The sequence below is a fragment of the Scyliorhinus torazame genome, chromosome 1, assembly GCF_047496885.1.
Source record: "Scyliorhinus torazame isolate Kashiwa2021f chromosome 1, sScyTor2.1, whole genome shotgun sequence".
NCBI lineage: Eukaryota > Metazoa > Chordata > Chondrichthyes > Carcharhiniformes > Scyliorhinidae > Scyliorhinus > Scyliorhinus torazame.
This window is the reverse complement of record NC_092707.1, coordinates 275,459,421-275,482,680: the sequence shown is the minus strand read 5'-3', so window position 1 is coordinate 275,482,680 and position 23,260 is coordinate 275,459,421. Positions and strand designations below refer to the sequence as shown.

General features: G+C 47.6%; 1 protein-coding gene across 1 annotated transcript in view; it reads right to left on the bottom strand.

The window, feature by feature from the left end:
• Positions 1–23,260, bottom strand: part of slx4ip (SLX4 interacting protein) — a 211,274-nt gene that overhangs the window by 172,376 nt on the left and 15,638 nt on the right.

Below are 23,260 nucleotides of genomic sequence, written 5' to 3'. Positions count from 1 at the left end.
TATGTTTCAATCAAGTCGCCTCTTACTTTTCTAAATTAGAGTGGATACAAGACTAGCCAGTCCAGCCTTTCCTCATAAAATAATCCGACCATTACAGGCTCTACATAACAGTCTAACCTTTGAGGCACCCTAATCAGAGATAGACTGGGCACTTTTCAGGACTAAAAATGCTGCCCTTAGGCTCATTTATGAGTTTGTGCAACACACAGTGAGTGATGATTTGATGAGGGTAGCCATTATCCCATAGGATGGCTTTGATATGCCCTATTTCAGCATTAAGTGAACAATAATCTTTATTAGTGTCGCAAGTAGGCTTACATTAACACTACAATGAAGTTACTGTGAAAATCCCCTCGTCGCCACACAACGGCACCTGTTCGGGTGCGCTGAGGGAGAATTCAAAATGTCCAATTCACCTCACAAGCACATCTTTCTGGACTTGCCGAAGGAAATCGAGCACCTGGAGGAAACCGACGCAGACAAGGGGAGAATGTGCAGACTCTGCACAGACAGTGATCCAAGCTGGGAATTGAACCCGGGTCCCTGGCGCTGTGAAACAACAATGCTAACCACTGTGCTACCGTGACGCTCCAAGTTACATGGTGAGCAAATGGCTCAGGCCCTATTCAAGAGTTTGCCAATAAGACCAATCCTGTAGTGCATGGAATTGTAGGAATCCCAATGCATATAATCGACCAGCGAAGGTAGACTTGCAGTTACAGTAGTAGAGGACCGATTGGCAGAATTATCAATATTGAGAAAAGGGAGGTCATTTGACTGCTCCAGTTCAAAGATAAATTTGATGGAGCCCATTAGGTGTGTAAGGAAATTCCTGCTTGCAGCTATGGATTGAAAAAGCAAACATTTAATCTATGCTTCAGAAATATGCAAGTGGCAGGAGGTTAGGTGTCATTCCATTGAAGACATGTTTCTTGTGGAAACCAACAAGGATGTTTGTCGGCCACATGTCCCAACGACTGGCAGATCGTATCTAACAGCACTTACCTTCAGCTGGGTTCAAGATGAAAAGTTTCAACAACATGTCTCTTTTTCAGCAATAATACCAAACAACTTGTTCTAAGTACTTCACTGGCTGTAGAGGACTTTGGGATGCTATGAGACCATGAAGAATGCAATATAGGGGAGAAAGTGGCGTAATGTTATTGACACTGGACTACTAATTCAGGGTAATGCTTTGTCCAAGTCCTACCATGATAGAAGGTGAAATTTGAATTCAATTAAAATCTGGAATTAAAAATTACCACTGTAAAACCCACTGTCGATTGTTCTAAAATCCCACCTGGTTCACTAATGTTCTTTAGGGAAGGAAATCTGTCATCCTTATATGTGTCTCTAGATCCATAGCAATGTGGCTGACTCAAAGATGCCCTTAGGGATGGGCAATAAATGCTGGTCCAGCCAGCGATGCCCAAATCCCATAAATGAATTTAAAAATATAAATGCAAATCTTTCTTTACTGTACAAAAATATGCAAACACAGCACAGCTGTGAATCATAACGTTTAATGCAGGTTTCAGATATATTGCCTCATTGGATGAAGTGTCTGCATCTCTGAATTAATTAATGCACATTGTAAGCTAAATTCTAAACATACAGATTACATAAGTCACAATAACCCTTTAATTTACAACCACCCCAGTTTTTCATGGGAAATGAAAAGGAGATCATCTCTCGATGACCACCGTCAGACCTGGAGGTGTGCAGTCTGGATTTGTGAACATGTAATATACAAATGTAATTACATAATTCAACATTCTGCACTTCATATAACCTTAGTTAAAACACATTTCAGCACATTTTTGTTCTTATCAGGCCTTACTGTATATAGACTTTTCCATTAAGTCTGTGTGTAACACTTTGAATATCGTAGCTCTATCCAGACTAAATATGTTGTGACGTTAGAAATTTCAATTTCTTGAATGGTTCCTGTTAAATCCACTTCAAAATGTAAAACATATCTACCTTCAGAAGTTCTCAAAATCAAACTACTCAATGGCATCACTAGTTGTATTACAGCACTTGTGCTGTGTTAATATTCTTCAGCTTCAGATATATCGTACACTCAGTTATTAAAAAAAGGTTCTGGTCTCAAATCCAAAAGTGAGAAATAATATTCCAATTCTAACTGTTGCATTGTCCGCCCGTTGATGTTAATTGCATTTTGGTTATCCCACACCGGTTAACTAATTCCTTTTGCAAGTAACATGTGCTGCAAAAAAAGTGTAGGTTTCAAGCCCATAAACCAATATGAATTAATGTATGTCACAAGCAAAATGGTTACCGTATGTGAATGCTCAGACTAACAACCTTTAATTTTAGAAGCCAGTGAAATTATTGAAAAGATCCATTTATTGAAGGGTACACAATTGACATCAGTTAGAAAAACCTATATGGCACTGTTTACATAGAAGGACACAAACATTTGCATAATATCTAAAGCCCACACAGAAATAGATGCTGAACGGAAAATATACTAGTTGGGATGATCAAAAGCTTGTTAAGTGCCAGGCAACAACCATCTCCCCTTGATATTCAATTGCACTGCCATCACTGACACCCCCACTTTCAACATCTGGGGGTTACTGTTGACCAGATAAATACTGTGGCTGGAAGAGCAGGTCAGAGGCTGGGAATTCTGTGGGTAACTCACCCCCTGACTCCCCAAAACTATATGCAAAGCACAAATCAGGATTGTGGTGCTGGATTGTCCACTTGCCTGGATCAGTACAGCTTTAAGAATACTCAAGAAGCTCAACACCATCCAGGACAAAGCATTCCGCTTGATTGGCACCCCATCTATCATCGAAAATATCCACTCCTTCCACAGCTGTCACACAATAGCAGCACTCTGTACCATCTAAAAGATGCACTGCAACTCACCAAGGCTCCTTCAACAGCACCTTCTAAACCCATGAAGTCCACCACCTAGTTCTAGTGGGACAAGGATAGTAAGTGCATGGGAACGCCATCACCAACAGGTTTCCTTCCAAACCATATGCCATTTTGGCTTGGAACTATATAACAGCCCCTTCACTATCACTAGTTCAAAATCCTGGAACTCCCTTCCTAATAGTACGGTGGGCGCACCTACACTAAATGAACTGCAGTGGTTCAAGAAGGTGGCTCACCACCACCTTCTCAAGGGCAAATAGGAATGGATCATAAATGTTGGATTTGACAGCAGTGTCCACATCCCAAGGAAAAATGTAAAAAAGAGATAGGAAGGCTCATAGGAAGAGAAGTAGTCTAAGGATTTTTAAGTGGAGGGTTTCAAAACTGGGAGTCAATGTTGTTGAGAGATAGATTCTAGATGAGAAACAGGAGACAGCCCAATAAACAACCAATATACAATGATTCAAATTCTGAAACCCAAGGGTTTCCATGAGCACAAATTTAAAATCAGATCTATGTTTAAATAAAATATTCCAGTTTGCTGATATTTTTGAGTTTTAGTTACAAATGTTGCATTTGGAAAATATATTGCCTTGTGGCTTTGATTACTCCACCGTGTGAGAAATGGTCAGAACCTGCAGTTGTGGTCTCATCAACTCACCTGCAGAAAATGTCAGCAGAGTACCACAATGCTATTGCATTGAAATTAATCAGTTAGAAAACTACCATGAGTACATAATATGTGACATTATGACAATATTGTGATTAATTTAACAAAACCATGTAGCCTCCTTCATTGCTGTAAAATGTTGTGATTCAAAATAGAATATTTTAGGTTAAGGAACTAAAATAACATTTTCCTTTCTAGAAAGATACTCGGAATTTTGGTTTTAATAGATCCAACTAAGTGTTAAATTCTTAACTGATGTGACATGCTAACTCTTTAGATCATCAATCTATGGAGCTAAAAAATTTAAATCCAGGCTTAATTACTACATGAGCTCATTTAACCTCACTGGAGAGGTTCCTCAATTCTAATCCAGGTTGTTAACTGGGGAAGTGCTTCTCATCAGAGTATGGGGGGAGTAACAAAACTGGTAGGAACATTCTTTTAACACACAATATTACATCTTACCAATGGGTTGTTCAGAGACCATCCCATCCTTCTGCCTAAAGGGCAAGATGCTTTGAGGCAGCAACGTATGTGGCATGTATGGGGCAGCACGGTAGCATTGTGGATAGCACAATTGCTTCATAGCTCCAGGGTCCCAGGTTCGATTCCCGGCTTGGGTCACTGTCTGTGCGGAGTCTGCACATCCTCCCCGTGTGTGCGTGGGTTTCCTCCGGGTGCTCCGGTTTCCTCCCACAGTCCAAAGATGTGCAGGTTAGGTGGATTGGCCATGATAAATTGCCCTTAGTATTGGATGGGGTTACAGGGTTATGAGGATGGGATGAGGTGTTGATCTTGGGTAGGATGCTCTTTCCAAGAGCCGGTGCAGATACGATGGGCCGAATGGCCTCCTTCTGCACTGTAAATTCTATGAAACTATGTGAAAAAAGTGATTTTCCGAACAATGCAAATATTATATCATTTCCACTACACACAAGATCACATCAATCCTAGGATTCCTCCCTTTGGGAGAGAGTTGCAGTGGGGTGGGGTTTCTGACTGGATTCACTAGGCTTAAAACTATTTTTCTGGTTTGAGGATCATCCTTTTGCATATACCAGGCAGGTTTTCTGCCATTAAGAAGGGGAGCTGCGCAAGGGTAAAACATCTAAACCATGCTGCAGCCCAAGAACAGGCAATGAAAGAATTTAAAGAGACAGAATCACCTATTAGATAAAGCTTCCCACTGATTATTCAACCTTGATCAAAGCCATAAGCAGATAAATGTTTTCAGGCTAATCGGAAAAGACTGCTAGGAAAGTCCCCTCGCTCTTCATGGTGACAGAGGACTTGAAAACTTTTATTGCCACTTTCCAGGACATTCTCAACATAGATGGCCTTCACTGTCTCACAGCGCCGAGGACCCAGATTTGATCCTGGCCCCGGGTCACTATCCGTGTGGAGTTTACACATTCTCCCATGTCTGCGTGGATTCACCCCCACAACCCAACGATGTGCAGGGTAGGTGGATTGGCCACGCTAAAATTGCCTCTTAATTGGAAAAAAACATTAAAAGCCTGGAAATTAGAAAATGGGGTGATGGGGAACCTGAACCGTGCCCCCCATAATTGTTTACATGTGAAGGGGGAGAAAGGAGTAGCCAGTAGTGGCCTCCCAACCTCATATCAAAAATCTTTATAATTGTATTACTTCCATTGCAGTATGATAATGGTAATCAGAAAACCTATATGTATAGATGGTGAATTCATTTTTCCACTGATGCAAAATGAATTGGGGATTGGTTAGCTGGACAGCTGGTTCATGATGCAGAGCGACGGTTCAATTCCCATACCAACTGAGGTTATCCATGAAGCCTTCTCAACCTTGCCCCTTGCCAGAGGTGTGGTGGTCCTCAGGTTAAATCCACCAGTCAGCTCACTCTCAAAAAGGGGAGAGCAGCCTATGGTGACTTTCAATGCAAAATAAAGTAAACTGTTACAACAGTAATGGTATATGGCACTAATCTCTCAATCATTCCATCAGAAGGGAGTTGCAATTGAACACTTATATTTACATAGCACAGCATTGAAATGTCTCAAAGTACTTAACACAATTAATTACTTCTTGAAGTTTAACAACTTATTAAATATGTAGATACTACAGTCATGTTACACCAGCAGTGAGATGAATAAACAGTTGTTTTTTTGGTATGCTGGTTGAGTGAATTCCCAGCGCTTCTTCAACCAGTATCGTGGAATCTATAACATCTACCGGAACAGGTAAAAATATACATTGGTGTAATTTCTCATCAGGAGTACAGCACTCCTTTAGTAGTGCGCTGAATTTCAGCCTAGAATGTCCACTCAAGTCCAGGTGTGGAACTTTAAACCACAACAATCTGAATCAGAGGTGTGACTGCTGCCAAGTGAACCAAGCTAACATTACTGTGAGCAGAGTGTCAGGTACTTCAGTGATCTTCAAATAGTGGACTTTGGCCAACTTCAGAGCTTGGAACTGATTGCAAAATACTTTTGAAGTGAAAGGTAGTGTGAACACAAGTCTATTAATCATTTTTTGTCCCACCCACAGAGGTATTCTGCTTCTGGCTGCTCAATCATTGCTGTCAATCATCACTTACTTCTGCTGATGAACAGAAGTGAACACTAACTGACAGCAATGACTGGACAAACGGAAGTGCAAAACCACTCTAAGAGTGGGGCAAAAGTTGATTATGTTAACAAACTACATTGAATAAGCCCAAGTGACACTTCGATCACCACTGCTTTGATCAGGAATATTTAATAAACAACAGAATGATCAAATATAATGAAATTTGTTTATTTCCATGCAACGTTCAAAAAAAAAAGATGAGATTAGTTTTGCTATGGATTTTGTGTACAAGTTTAAAATAAAATGGAATATAATTTTGATATAATACTCCTAGTTACCCCAGACCTTGGTACGGCTGATGACTGATCTAAGTGGACAGTGATTGAACATAATTAGGAATGTCTGTTGCAGAGAACTGCAGTAATGTACATTATTCTTGGACTGCGGGTTTACACGCACCACACAGTTTTATCTGTTCAAATTTAAATACGTTGGGTGAACGTTTATCAGTGATTGCAGTTGAACGGAATCTTGCATGTGTTTACTTTTCAAGAAATAAAAACAAAATATATTGACAGTAAGAGGTGCTATACAAATGTCAAATTCTTCTAAAATGAAAATTCCATTACATATTTTTGCAGAAGGAATTTTGCCTACAGAACATAAATAAATATAGCTCAAGTGCTCCCTCTTCTGGTTTACAGTATTTACAATCTCAACCACATTATATTCATTATTTCATAGAATCCCAAACAAGGACAAGGAAATCATGATTTGATCTCAGTAAAGAATAAAAGTACATTCAAAAACTAGCTAGGCAAAACACCAATTTTAAAAGGAAAGGGTAGATGTAGGAAGTGTTTCTCCCCAAAACCCTTTCCCTTTTCAGAAAGTAGGTGACAGATGTTTAGGGTTCCATGGATGATGGCTGTCTTCCAGAATCTTGGCCGAATGACCAATTTTGATTTGCGAGCCAAGACAGATGAATGAGTTAGTAAGTTGTGGGATGTCATAACTGAGTCTAATTCTTTCCCTATGAACATCCGTGCACACTTTCTAGCAAGAGGATCACTTGACAGTAAACAGAGGCAGTAATCCTGGTATGTTAATGTTTTAAACTGTTGAAGGTTTAAACTGGGGCTGGTTTAGCACAGGGCTAAATCGCTGGCGTTGAAAGCAGGCCAAGGCAGGCCAGCAGCATGGTTCAATTCCCGTACCAGCCTCCCCGAACAGGCGCCGGAATGTGGCGACTAGGGGCTTTTCACAGTAACTTCATTTGAAGCCTACTTGTGACAATAAGCGATTTTCATTTTTCATTCATTTCAGGTAGACGTATGGGTTGTAGTGCCTGCTTTAAGCGTAGACAATCAGGCTTTGTTTTCATGACAAACACACCCGCCGAGATTGATGCGAGGAAAAGATTTATCAAACATCAGAAGATATATCTGCATCAAATGAAAATAACTGCATATAATGGACCTTCACTCGAGATTCAGAGCAAGGTACAACAGACTGATTTGTCAACAATATTCAATGGGCAAACAGAATAAGTGGCAATTGCTACCCCTTGAAAATATACATATAGGTGGCAATTTAATGGCCGCGTTGTGCTAAAGCGAGAGTACGCGAGGCCATTAGAATGTGGGAGAGGCCAAAAATGAGAACCCCACTGGTGCTGATCGGTTTGCAATCTAACCGGCCCTTTCCCGTTGGCAACATCCCTGTGGCGTGGTGAGAAACCAATAATCACCACTTAAAGCCAATCTCCATCCAATTAACGAGAGTAACCCCCTATCTAACGGCCTCCCGTGATCTTAGCAAGTGGTCACGCAGGCGATATATATTTTTAAAAACGTGAAGCTGGCGAAAGGGCTGCTGTTGGGATCAGAGGAGGGGAGTAGCCATCTTCGCTCCCAAGCAATGAGCCCAGGGACACTTGGGTTGCTGCCATGGTGCTCGGAGGTGGGGTTGGGAGGATGCCCACCACGGCCTGAGAGGGAAGGGATGAGTGTCTCAGCCGGGGAGTCGACCCTGCCACCCCTGGATCATATGCCCCCGTTCTGGGGCCAACCCCAGCCCCTGCATGTCTGCCCCACCGACCACCCATAAAGTCCCACTGACCGCAGAGACCTCTGGCCATGTGGCTGAAGGCTATTGCTAATTGGGAACGGTCAACTGTAGTTAAGTGAGCACTTCACGGCTCCCAAGTGAATTCCCGTAGGTAGGGGTGCCATGTAGCATGTGGGAATTATTGCCTAGCATCCCAATCAGACCATGATGACAGGATACTGTGCCTGAACACTGCGGGAGGCAACACCCTGGACACATCGGCCAACATCCGGACACACAGGGGCTGGGCCCCAGAACCGAGAACATTTCCGGGACCAGGGGGTGGGTGTGTGCATCGGAGAGGGGACCAGCGCCGGTCCAGGTAACATTACGTGCAGGTGTCTGGGGTACAGAGTCTGTGGTCTGGCGACCAAGAACCGTCGGGGGTGCATGGTCATGTCTGATGGTCGGAGATGTGGAGGGGAGGGGGGCATTAATGGGGGAATGGAGGGTCCCGGAGTGGAAGACACCGCTGGTTGTCAGTCTCACACCCTCTCCAATTCCTTACAGATTTACACATGGTGCTGCTGGCAGGCCAGGCGGTCAGATGCCAGAGAAGGCGAAGCAGCAGCGTCAACAGAGGCTGGAGGCAGCGGCCCATGTGCGGCACCCCGCCCCCACCCTGAGAACCCGGCTGTCCATCAGGCCAGGGGGGACCAGAGGGGAAGGCTGGCAATGGCACAAGGTTTACAGGCATCACTGGTCTTTCGAACAAAATGACAGACAGAACATACCGCAGGATGCTCCGCCTCAACAAGAGGATGGTATGGCACTTATGCCATGTCCTTGCGAACTTGGCACCACGTGCAGCAGGACGCCACCCGTTCCTGGTGGCTGTCAAGGTCACCCCAGCCCTGAACCTCTACGCCTTCGGATCATTCCAGGGCTCATGCGTGGACTTATGTGGCATCTCATAAGCTACAGCCCACAAGAGCATCCGTGAGGTCACGGATGCAGTTTGCTCGGGCAGCGAACTATATAAACTTTTGACATGGACCAACCCAACAGGATGCCCGGGCAGCAGGATTCTCTGCCATCGCCAGGATGCTCCAGGTCCATGGGGTAGTTGTTGACACACGTCACCTTGCTTGAACCGGGGTGTCAGAGAGTGCCCTACATCAACAGGAAGGGGTTCCATTCCCTAAACACCAGCTCATGTGTGACAACCACATGAAGATAATGAATGTGTGTGCACGCTCCCCAGGAAATGTGCACAACAGCTACGTTCCGAGGCAGACGGACATCCCTACCTGTTCAAGGACCAGCCCAGGGTGGCCAGTTGGCTCCTGAGGGAGATGGAATAGCTGCTGAGGACCTGGCTAATGACGCCAGTACGGAGGCCGGTGACCAAAGCGAGGACCCAATACATCGTGGCCCCTGCGGTCAACCCTGGCCTTTGATGCCCCTGGCAGGTGTCCTCTGGGGACTTGGGGCCAGAAGGCCCCAGCCCACTTGTCGGCGGCACATGCCCTGCGATGCCACCCTGTTCCGGGTGCGGACTCCGAGATGTGTTATTGTTAGGGGAGTGGATCTCAGGAGAGATGGTGGCCACCGTCGGCGCTCCGTAGGGTTGCTCCAGGTTGGCACCCAGCGCCTCATCCTCCCGATCGGTGTCATTGTGCCCTGGGGTTCACCTCGGGACTATGGGACAGCTGGATCAAATCCCGGCTGCCCCTGCGTCATCTGGCTCTGCCAACCCTGGTAACTGCCCAATATCTGCAGCACAGTTTTGATGCACTCGGCAATACCCCTTAGGGACTGGGAAATGCGCCTGAGCGCCCCGGTAATGCCCATCTGTGACACGTTCCCTCAGCGACTGGGACATGCTGTCGAGGCGCACAGCCATGACCGTCACTGACTGAGTCAAACCTCCACTCATGCTGCCAAAGTCGTGCACCAGGTTCTCCACTGCGGTCACCAGCCTAGGAGTTTTGGCCTCGGTGGCACGCATTGCCGCCGCCATCTCCTCCACCCGTAGCCTCTGGGACTCCTCCAATCGGCTATGGACGTGCTGGAGAGTCGCTGACATCCGCCTCTGAATATCACCGCAGTAAACGAGCGTCTGGATCAGCTCCAGGTAAACCAAGTTCAAAGGTCCAGCATCTGACTGGATCCCAGCCGATTGGTGTCTTGCTGGGCATTCCTACCTCCACCTGATTGCATCGGCAACTGTGTGGTGCTCACCAGGATGTGCCTCAGATGCCTGTCCACCGAGGTGTGAGTCTCTGCACTGGTGTGGAGGGTGGGGGTGACTGCCACGAATATGGTGGTCTCTTCTGAGCTCCCCACCGTCAGATGAGGATCCTGCAGGAGAATGGACTTGTGGTCAGTGGGAGGGATGCTTCATTCTGTATGGCATTAACAAAATGTGACAGGTCATCTGGGTGGAGACCGGTGGAACCTCACCTCTGCGCTGTATGTCAACCTCTGCGTCGGTGACAGATCTGTCCTCGGCCACCCCCGCAACCTCCAGAACTCGTTACTTGTAGGGGGTGAGGACTCTGATAGCCAACACCATGCCACTCATCTGGGCCCTCTCCCATCTGATATAAGCCAACTTCTCCTTCGGGGACACAGAGGGGGCATTGTGAGCTGCATGCATCATTCATTGCGGGGGAAGATAGGGCAATACATCAGTGCCACTCGCCCTAACAGCCCTGGACACACCCATACCCACTATTACAGCCTCAGAGGTAAGAGCTGCCACCCTGAAAGTGAACCCGTGGAAAGCAACGGGTCCCGACGGAGTCCCTGGGCGAGCACTCAGATCCTGGGCAGGCCAGCTGGCGAGTGCACTAGCAGACATGTTCAACACCTCAATTCTCTGCTCCGCGGTTCCTTCAAGAAGACCACCATAATACCAGTACCAAAGAAGAACAAGGTAGCGTGCCTCAATGACTACCGATCGGTGGCCCTGACATCTGTTACCATGAAATTCTTCGAGCGGCTAGTCGTGAGATGGATCAACGCCAATCTCCCAGACGGTCTCGATCCATTGTAGTTTGCCTATCACCGCAACCGGTTCACAGCAGATGCTTTCTCCCTGGCTCTACAATCAACACTCAACACCTCGACAACAAGGACACCTACGTCAGAGTGTTGTTCATGGACTACAGCGCCGCCTTCAACACCATTATCCCGATAAGACTAATAACCAAATTCTGCAATCTTGGACCCTTCCCTCTGTAGCTGGATTCTTGACTTCCTCACCAACAGACCACAATCTGTCAGGATAGGTAACAGCACCTCCTCCACAATAGTTCTCAACACCGGGGCCCCGTAAGGATGTGTGCTCAGTCCTCTACTGTACTCCCTATACACAAACGACTGTGTGGCAAAATTTAACTCCAATTCGATCTGTAAGTTTACGGATGATATGACTGTGGTGGGATGACTGTGGTGGGTTGTATCTCAAACAACGACGAGTCAGACTACAGAAGATAGATCACTTGGCTGCATGATGTACTGAAAACAACCTCTTTCTAAATGTCAGCAAAACCAAGCAATGGATCATCGACTTCAGGAAGAGTAGTAGCCACGCGCCCCCCACTACATCAATGGCTCCGAAGTGGCGAGGGTCGATAGTTTTAAGTTCCTGGGGGTCACCATCACCAACAGTCTGTCCTGGTCCACTCACGTTGATGCAACAGTCAAGAAAGCCTATCGACCATTTTAGAACACATTTCTCAAGTCAAAAACTGTAGCAATGATCCCTAAAAGTATAGTCGTCAAGAAAGCCTATCAATGTCTCTACTGCCTATGGAAGCTAAAGAAATTCGGCATGTCTGCATTGACTCTCTCAAACTTCTAGTTGTACCATAGAGAGCATCCTATCTGGCTTCATCCGACCCAAGGTCGTAAAAAACTGCAGAGTGTGGTGAACTTAGCCCAACATAGTCCACAATAGTCCTCAATACCGGGGCCCCGCAAGGCTGTGTACTTAACCCCCTACTATACTCCCTATACACACACGACTGCGTGGCAAAATTTGGCTCCAACTCCATCTACAAATTTGCTGACGACCCAACCGTAGTGGGTCGGATCTCGAACGACGAGTCAAAATACAGGAGGGAGATGGAGAACCTAGTGAAGTGGTGTAACAACAACAATCTCTCCCTCAATGCCAGCAAAACTAAAGAGCGGGTCATTGACTTCAGGAAGCAAAGTGTTGTGCACACCCCTGACTGCATCAACGGGGTGAGGTGGAGATGGTTGACAGCTTCAAATTCCTAGGTGTGCACATCACCAAAAATCTGTCCTGGTGCACCCACGTCGAAGCCAAGACCAAGAAAGCAGAACAGCGCCTTTACTTCCTCAGGAAACTAAGGAAATTCGGCATGCCCACATTGACTCTTACCAACTTTTACAGGTGCACTATAGAAAGCATCCTATCTGGCTGCATCACAGCCTGGTATGGCAACTGCTCGGCCCAAGATGTAAGAAACTATAGAGTCGTGAACACATCCCAGTCCATCACACAAACCTGCCTCCCAACCACTGACTCTATCTACACCTCCCATTGCCTTTGGGAAATCGGGCAGCATAATCAAAGATTCCTCCCACCCGGCTCACTCACTCTTCCAACTTCTTCCATCGGGCAGAAGGTACAGAAGTCTGAGAACACGCACGAACATATTCAAAAACAGTTTCTTCCCCGCTGTTACCAGACTCCTAAATGACCCTCTTATGGACTGGTCTGATTAATACTACACTGCTGTATGCTTCACCCGATGCCTGTGTCTATGTATTTACATTATGTACCTTGTGTTGTCCATTACGTATGTTCTTTTCATGTACTAAATGATCGGTTTGAGCTGCATGAAGAAAAATACTTTTCACTGTACCTCAGTACACATGACAATAAACAAATGCAATCCAATCCAACAAGCTTGCCACCCTCCCATTGATTCTGTCTACACCTCCCGCTGCCTCAGGAAAGCAGACAGCATTGTCAGAGACACTCGCACCCAGGCTTTGCTCTCTTTCAGACCCTTCCATCAGGCAGCAGATAAGACGTCTGAAGACCCACACGCACATCCAGACACAGGAACAGCTTCTTTGCTACAGTTACTAGACTCCTCAATGACTCTCCCTCAGATTGATCTGTTCCCAATACGACACTATTCACGATGCCCTAAGCTGCTCTTGCTTATGTTGTCTTTTCTTCGTTTGGCCCTTGTTCCGGACTGTAACCAATTAATTATTTGTCGATGTACTTTGTCGATTGTTCTTTTTGTCTACTGTGTACGACTGTTCCCTTGGCCGCAGAAAAATACGTTTCCCTGTACTTCGGTACATGTAACAATAAATCAATCAATTAGTATGGTTGGGGAGGTGGGGAGTATGAGAGGGTGGTTGGGAGTATTGAGAGGGGGCGTGGGCGGCACTGCTGGATATGGGTGGGCTGGGACATGGGATGGTGCTGTGCGGGGACGGTGCTGGTGCCAACCCATCCATGCAGCCCGGTGGAGACCATTGATCCTCTTATCTGGGTTCCAGTCTTCCTGGTGATGCTCCAAGGGCTGACGGCTGCTGCCACTGCTTCCAAGGCGGCATTGGCTGCCATATTGCTGACTAACCAAGACCCTCGGGGGCACAGGGCCTCCCGTCTGATTTTGACCATGTCCAACAGTCTGCCGAGGTCGGCATCCCCGAATCCTGGGGCTGGTCTCCTCGGTGGCATGGCTGCGAGCTGTGTGGGGTTGGACTGCAGGATTGGTTTAAGTACTGCTCCACCTGGTTAGCGGGGAGCTGGTGGGCAGGGTCCCGGTGAATTAACAGGCGGGACCATCATTTCCGATGTGAAGCCCGTGGGGCCTCGTTAAGTTGGCCAATTAAAGTTTGATACCAGTGATGGCCTCGCTGGGCCGAGCGTCAGGAAACTCGCGGCAGTTCCCGTTCGCTAACACACTTCAAAACCTTTCCATTAAATCGTGCCCATAGTCTTTAGTTTATTATTATTATTTTTTTCTTTCATGGGCATCGCTGGCTCGGCCAACATTTATTGCCCATCCCTAATTGTCCTTCAGGTGGCAATTAAGAGTCAACCAGATTGCTGTTGGTCTGGAGTCACATGTTGGGCAGACCAGGTATGAATGGCAGATTTCCTTCCCTAAAGGACATTAGTGAACCGGATGAGGTTAAAATTTTTTTTAAAAATAAACATTTTCTAGAGGTATTTTTGGTATTGTAACAACAACAAAATAAACAATATACATGAAACTATAAACATAGTGCAAAAGCTGTCTCCCTTCCTTACAGGTCGCACCTTTATTAAACCCCTACTCCAAGCTAAACTAACCCCCGCCCCCCTTCTGCTGATGAGTTATTTTCTGCGAAGAAGTCGACGAACGGTTGCCACCTCCGGGCGAACCCTAACAGTGACCCTCTCAAAGCGAACTGGATTTTCTCCAAACAGAGAAAGCTAGCCATGTCCGATAGCCAGGTCTCCGACTTCACGGGCTTTGAGTCCCTCCAAGCTAATAGTATCCGTCTCCGGGCTACCAGGGAAGCAAAGGCTAGAATGTCTGCCTCTATCTCCTCCTGGATTCCCGGGTTTCCGATACCGCGAATATCACCACCTCTGGACTCAATGCCATCCTTGTTTTTAACACAGTGGACATAACATCTGCAAACCCCTGCCAAAATCCCCTAAGCTTCGGACATGCCCAGAACATGTGGACATGGTTTGCTGGTCCTCTCGCACATTTTGCACACCTGTCTTCCACCCCAAAGAATCTGCTCATCTGGGCCACTGTCATGTGAGCCCGATGAACGACCTTGAATTGTATCAGGCTGAGCCTGGCACATGTTGCCGACACGTTGACTCTACTCAATGCGTCCGCCAATAGACCATCCTCTATCTCTCCTCCCAGCTCCTCCTCACACTTGCGCTTCAGCGCCTCGGTCTGCGTCTCCTCCGACCCCATAAGTTCCTTGTAAATGGAACCGACTTCTTCGCAGAGAATTAATCGTCAGCAGAGGCGGCTGGGGGGGGGGGGGGGGGGGGGGGTAGGGTTAGCAACGATTAGGGGTTTAATTAATGGTGAGATCTCCCTTCTCCTACCCACCCTCTGGAAAATACCCTGTCCTGAATCCCCCTTAGCGGTAGGAGCGGGAAGGTTGACACCTGTTTACGTAGAAGTCCCGCACCTGCAAATACCTGAATTTGTTTCTCCTCGCCAACCCAAACTTCTCCTCCAGCGCCCTCATACTCGGAAAGCTCCCCTCTATAAATATATCCACCATATCCACCATCCTCTCAATCCCTGCTCTCCGCCATATCTGGAGCCCCCCATCCATACTTCCCGGGGCAAACTGGTGATTATTACAGATTGGGGACCAGACCGATGCTCCCTCTCCTCCATTGCCCCCAGACTCTCAGGGCCGCCACCAACTCGGGGCTGGTGGAGTATCGTGCCGGCGGGAACGGCAGAGGAGCAGTTACCAACGGCCCCAGACTGGTGCCCTTGCATGAAGCCGCATCCATACGCTCCCATGCCGACCCCTCCCCCACCACCCACTTCCTGATCATGGCGATATTCACGCCCAGTAATAGTTACTAAAATTTGGCAGCACCAGCCCGTCCTCTCCACAACTGCGCTCAAGCATTACCTTCCTTACTCGCGGGGGTCTTGCCCGCCCAAATGAAGCCAGTGATCACTTTGGTTTTTTTTAATAAACATTTTATTGAGGTATTTCTTTGGCATTGTAACAGCAGCAATATAAACAATGTACATGAAAATATAAACATAGTGCAAATACCACCTCCCTCCCCAACAGATCTCACCATTAATTAAACCCCTAATCGTTGCTAACCTACCCCCCCCCCCCCCCCCCCCCCCCCCCCCCACAGCCGCCTCTGCTGACGATTAATTCTCTGCGAAGAAGTCGGTGAATGGTTGCTACCTCTGGGCGAGCCCTAACAGTGACCCCTCTCAAGGCAAACGTAATTTTCTCCAAACAGAGAAAGCTAGCCATGTCCGATAGCCAGGTCTCCGACTTCAGGGGCCTCGAGTCCCTCCATGCTAGTAATATCCGCCTCCGGGCTACCAGGGAAGCAAAGGCCAGAACGTCTGCCTCTTTCTCCTCCTGGATTCTCGGATCCTGCGACACTCCAAAATTCGCCACCTCTGGACTCAATGACACCCTTGTTTTTAATACCTTGGACATGACGTCAGCAAACCCCTGCCAAAATCCCCTCAGCTTTGGACATGCCCAGAACATGTGGACATGGTACGCTGGTCCTCCCGCACACTTTGCGCACCTGTCTTCCACCCCAAAGTATCTGCTCATCCGGGCCACTGTCATGTGGGCCCGGTGAACGACCTTGAATTGAATCAGGCTGAGTCTGGCACAAGATACGGTCGCGTTGACTCTACTCAACGCATCTGCCCAAAGGCCCTCCTCTATCTCTCCCCCAGCTCTTCCTCCCACTTTCGCTTCAGCTCCTCGGTCTGTGTCTCCTCTGATCCCATAAGTTCCTTGTAAATGTCAGAAACGCTCCCCTCACCTATCCATCCTCTGTAAACTACCTGTCTTGAATCCCCCTTAGCGGCAGGAGAAGGAAGGTTGATACCGGTCTACGCAGAAAGTCCCGCACCTGCAGATAACGAAATTCATTCCCCCCCCACCAATGCAAACTTCTCCTCCAGCGCCCTCATACTCGGAAAGCTCCCCTCTATAAACAAGTCACCCATCCTCTCAATACCCGCTCTCCGCCATATTCGGAAGCCCCCGTCCATCCTCCCTGGGGCAAACCAGTGATTATCGCACATTGGGGACCAGACCGATGCTCCCACTGCTCCCACATATCTCCTCCATTGCCCCCAGATTCTCAAGGCCACCACCACCACAGGGCTGGTGGAGTACTGCGCCGGCGGGAACGGAAGAGGCGCAGTTACCAGCGCACCCAAACTTGTACCCTTGCAAGAAGCCGCCTCCATACGCACCCATGCCGACTCCCCCCCCCCCCCCCCCCCCCAGGTACCCATACAAAGCCCGCAATAACTTTATTAACCCGCTTAAAAAAGGACCGCGGAATGAAGATGGGGAGACATTGGAATATAAACAGGAATCTCGGGACGACCGCCATTTTCACCGTTTGGACTCTCCCAGCTAGAGACACCAGGAGTGCATCCCATCTCCGGAAATCATCTTTCATCTGATCCACCAACCGGGCCAAGTTCAATTTATGTAGCCGGTCCCAATCCCACGCAACCTGAATACCTAGGTACCTGAAACTGTTCCCTACCAATCTAAACGGCAGTTCCCCCAATCGCCTCTCCTGACCCCTCGCCTGGACCGCAAACATCTCGCTCTTCCCCATATTAAGCTTGTACGCTGAAAACCGGCCGAATTCCCCTAAAATTCCCATGATTTCTTCCATCCCCTCAACTGGATCTGAAACATACAGAAGCAGGTCATCCGCATAAGCGAGACTCTGTGCTCCCCCCCTGGACCAGCCCCTTGAGGCCCTCAGAGCAATTGCCAGCAGCTCTATAGCCAGCGCAAACAGCAGTGGGGAGAGAGGGCATCCCTGTCTCGTCCCCTGGTGCAGTCTAAAATAGTCCGAAGGCGTCCTGTTCGTCCGTACACTTGCCACAGGAGCCTGGTACAGCAACCTGACCCAGTCAATAAAGCCCTTCCCAAATCCGAACCGCCACAGAACCTCCCATAAATAATCCCACTCAACCCGGTCAAAAGCTTTTTCCGCATCCCTCGCGACCACTACCCCCCCCCTCCCTACATTCCGGGGGCATCATGATCACGTTTAACAGCCTTCTTACATTGGCCACCAGCTGCCTGCCCTTAACGAACACCGTCTGATCTTCCACAGTGATGTTCATTACACAATCCTCAATCCTGGAGGCCACAATTTTGGCCAACAGTTTGGCGTCTACGTTCAACAGGGAAATCAGCCTGTAAGACCCACATAGCTCCGGGTTCTTGTCCCATTTCAAGATAAGCGAAATTGTGGCCTGTGACATCGTCTGGGGCAGAACCACTCTTTCCCTTGCCTCATTAAACACCTCCATCAGCACCGGTCCCGGAGAACTTCTACCAGCTCCCCGTCCACCTTCGGGAAAGTCAGCCCCTCCAGGAAGTGCCTCATCCCCTCCGGCCCCGACCTGTACAGCCTGCCGTAGAAATCCCCGAACGCCTTACTCACCCCTGCCAAATCCCCAACTAAGTTCCCATCCCCGTCAATAACTTTCCCTATTTCTCTAGCCGCCTCCCTCTTTCTGAGCTGCTGTGCAAGCATCCTGCTAGCCTTCTCACCATGCTCGTAGATCGCCCCCCTCGCCTTTCTGAGCTGTTCCACTGCCCTCCCTTTGGTTAACAAGCTGAACTCCGTCTGTAGCGTCCGCCGTTCCCTTAAAAGCCCTATCTCTGGAGTCTCCGCATACCTACTGTCGACTTGTAGAATCTCTTTTACCAGTCGGTCCGTCTCTGCCCTGTCCGTCCTATCCCTGTGAGCCCGGGTCGAGACCAGCTCTCTTCGCACCACTGCCTTCAGCACTTCCCAGACCACCGCTGCTGAGACCTCCCACGTATCATTTACCTGCAGGTAATTTTGTATGCATTTCCTCAACCTCTCGCACACCGCTTCATCCGCCAATAGCCCTACATCTAACCTCCATTGCGGGCGCTGATTGCTATCTTTACTAACCTGCAGGTCAACCCAGTGTGGAGCATGGTCCGAGATTGTGATCGCCGAGTACCCCGTGTCCACCACCCCTGCCAGCAAGCCCCTACCCAAAACAAAGAAATCGATCCGAGAGTATGCCTTATGCACGTGGGAGTAGAAGAACTCCTTCATCCCAATTATGCGCATACACATTCACCAGCACTACCTTCATCCCCTCCAGCTTCTCACTAACCATAATATATCGCCCCGCCCCCAAAAGTCTCTCACCTATTGTTCCCTCACTCCCCTCCCCACCCCCCCTCAAACAAATTCCCTCATCTAATGATCGCCACACAATCACCCAGCTGAAAAGAAAAAACACCGAAACGCAAACAAGCATGTCTCCGTCCCACAAAAGTGCACATCAAAGAAAAAGGCATTGCCAACATTCACCGAAAAGAAAGCCCGAAAACCAAAATATTTTTTACCCCCCTTCTTAAACAGAACTCAAAAACAGAAGAGAAAAAAAACAAAAAACAATATGAGCCAACAAGTTGCATCAAAGTTCGAGAGTTCTCAGCCCACCACCAGTCCTTTTCTTTTTGCGAAGTCCAGCGCATCTTCGGGTGACTCAAAATAATGATGCTGGTCCTCATATGTGACCGAGAGACGAGCCGGATACAGCAGTCCAAACTCACCTGTTTCTTGAAGAAAATTGACTTAACTTGGTTGAAGCCTGCCCTTTTCCTAGCCACCTCCACAGTCAGGTCCTGGTATATCCGCAGGATACTGTTGTCCCATTTACAGCTCCGCGTTTGCTTAGCCCATTGAAGAATACATTCCTTGTCTAGGAACCTGTGGAATCTCACCACTATTGCCCTCAGAAGGTCCCCCGTTCGCGGCTTCCTCACAAGCGCTCTGTACGCCCTGTCCACCTCCAAGGGTCGGGAGAATGTCCCCTCATCCAGCAGCTTTTCAAACAAACCCTGCTATGTATGCCCCAGCATCAGCTCCCTCAGGCCCCTCCGGGAGCCCGACAATTCTTAAGTTCTGCCGGCAGGACCTATTGTCTAGGTCCTCCAACTTCTCGAGAAGCCTTTTCTGCTGGTCCCGCAGCATCCCCACCTCCAGCTCCACAGCAGTTTGATGCTCCTCCTGCTCAGCCAGTGCCTTCTCAACCTTCTGGATCGCCCGATCCTGGGCGTCCAATCTGTGCTCCAGCCAATCAATCGACTCTTTAATCGGGTCGAGGCAGTACCATTTCTGCTTGGCAAAGCCGTCCTGGATGACCTGCATCAACTGCTCCGTTGATCACTGGGCTGACACACCAGAGGTCCGGTCCTCGGCTATGCTGTCGCCTGCTGCAGCTTCAGCACAGCTCTTGCCTATCTGTCTATTTCTGCCTTTACGTGCACTTCTGGTTCTTTTCTCCTTACACCAATACATGGAAACGGTGCCCAATTGCCTCAGCCTTCGACTTTACAGCTTAAAACCGGAAAAAAGTCGGGGGGAAAAGTCCAAAAGTCCGACCAGAGCGGGAGCCACCAAATGTGCAACTTACTCCTTCATAGCCGCCACCGGAAGTCCAGTGATCACTTTGTTGACCCGTTTAAAAAAGAATTGTGGAATAAAGATGGGGAGACACTGAAATACAAACAGGAATCTTGGGAGGACCGTCATTTTCACCGTCTGCACCCTCCCAGCCAGTGACAACGGAAGCGCGTCCCATCTCCGAAAATCGTCCATCATTTGGTCTACTAGTCGGGCCAGATTTAATTTATGCAGCCGGTCCCATTCCTGCGCCATTTGAATGCATAGGTACCTAAAGCTTCCCCCTACTAACCTAAACGGCAGCACCCCCAATCGCCTCTCCTGTCCCTTAACCCGGACCACAAACATCTCACTTTTCCCCATATTTAGCTTATACCCCGAAAACCGGCCAAATTCCCCTAGAATCCTCATGATTTCTTCCATCCCCTCTATTGGGTCCAATACATATAGAAGCAGGTCGTCTGCATAGAGCGAGACTCTGTGCTCCCCCCCCCCCACCCCGGACCAGCCCCTTGAGGCTCACAGAGCAATTGCCAACGGCTCTATAGCTAGCGCGATTAACAGTGGGGAGAGGGAGCATCCCTGTCTCGTCCCCCGGTACAGTCTAAAATAGTCCGATGTTGTCCTATTTGTCCGTACACTTGCCACAGGAGCCTGATACAGCAACCTGACCTAGCCAATAAAGCCCCGCCCACATCCGAACCGACCCCGTACCTCCCACAGATAATCCCATTCTACCCGATCAAAAGCCTTTTCTGCATCCATTGCGATCACTACCTCCACCTCCCTACCTTCTGGGGGCATCATGTTCACGTTTAACAACCTTCTTACATTGGCCACCAACTGCCTAGCCTTAACAAACCCCGTCTGGTCCTCCCCAATAACGTCCGGAACACAATCCTCAATCCTGGAGGACAAAATTTTGGCCAGCAATTTGGCATCTACATTCAACTGGGATATCGGCCTGTAGGAACCAGATGAGTGTTTACAACAATCGACAATGGTTTCATGGTCATCATTAGACTTTTAAGATTTTTATTCATTTCACCATCTGCAGTGGTGGGATTCTAACCAGAGTCCCCAGAACATTACCCTGGGTTTCTGGTGAACTAGTCAAGTGACAATATCACTACACCACCGCCTCCCCATGTAAATTACTGAATTAAATATTGATCTGATATTAAGTACCGTACAAGTTCTTAACTAAAAAATCCTAAATACAGAAACCCCTGTTTTTAGCAATCTCAATGGCAACACCAGGTAATTTCCAAAGAACACCAGCCCTACGAAACACCCACTTAAGGAGTACCTTCAAAGACCAACACAGTTACAGCAGTGGAATTTAAATCGAGACTAATTGAAAGACAATGTACTGTAGAGCAAATCCAGCATGACGTATGCACTTGTTGCCTGATAAGACGTATAATAAAGAGGACTGTGATACACAGGGAATTTCAGAAAGAAAATGACAAGAAATTGAACTGAAGAAAATCAATTGGGCAATTGTGAGTGATGAATATGTTGAGTCATAACTTCCCCGAAGTGGGGTGAGGCGGGTGCCCTAAAGTTATGGTTTATTAGCAAATCAGTGACACTCAGGTCCAGGACTCCAGGCAATGAAGTATGGAAGGCACACACTAGTTGTCCTTTCGATGGCTAAGTTCAGAAAGACAATCACACAAATGCAAATCTTCACACAGTCATTACATGAAACTAAAGATCTCTCTGGACTGGTTACTAAGATAGAAACAATTGAAAGTGAATAAAACACAAATAACTTGAAGTAATCTACACTTTATAATTTTTCTGTTTCTTCATTTATCTACTCTGGCAAAATTGTCAAACTCAACAACAAAGACTAATATAATGTTTGTTTATGCTCATGTCAAGGTTTGTTTTAGTGTAGTCCGACTGTGGCTCTGCATAAATTAGGTACTGTTTCAGTTACTTGTTGCACAATGTAGAATTTTGATTAACTATTTTTGTGGATATATACCTGATTCACCACTTTCCATCGGAGACTTTTGTAGATGGCTGCAGTTGGATAACTGGCAACACTGGGAACGATTAATTTCTTGCATGCTTGACAAGTATTACATTTTGTGTGAACCGTCATCATTAATACGAGAATTTTCATCACAATAATTCTGTTAGTGTGGGTTTATCTCAGGATTTGTTGGCTCCTTCGTTTAGAAGAGATCTTGCTGGAGGCAATGATGTTTCGTTCAATAGCATTTATTTACAGGCTATTTAAAAAGGTTAAATAAAACCAAGACACATCTGGAACTACTCTCTTGAGATGCTTCACACTCGGAGAGTGACATCACTTGGGTCATCCGTTCCCTGTTCCTAGGTGTCCTTTGACACACTGCTCGCCTTTGTCTTCCATTCACACATTCTAATCTCTTATGTGCCACTATCAGCACCCTTCTTAGCCTTAAATCACCCTCATTTACATTCCTTTTATCTTCTGTCTCAAATTCTTTGTCAATCTCCACCTATCGCTGGCCCCTATCCAGCCCCAACGCACAACGTTCCCCCCCCCAATTGCACAGTGCTGCTCAATCTCAGTGAATGACCCTATTACCAGTTCTCTCCAGCTTTGACAGTCATCCAGACTTTTGCTCTCTTCTCTCTCCACAGATGTCGTCAGACCTGCTTCGATTGCCAGTATTTTCTATTTTTATTTCTATAGCGCATTTATAGGGCAGCACGGTAGCATAGTGGTTATTTTTGTACGGCACAACGGTAGCATAGTGGTTAGCACAGTTGCTTCACAGCTCCGGGTCCCAGGTTCGATTACCGGCTTGGGTCACTGTCTGTGCGGAGTCTGCACA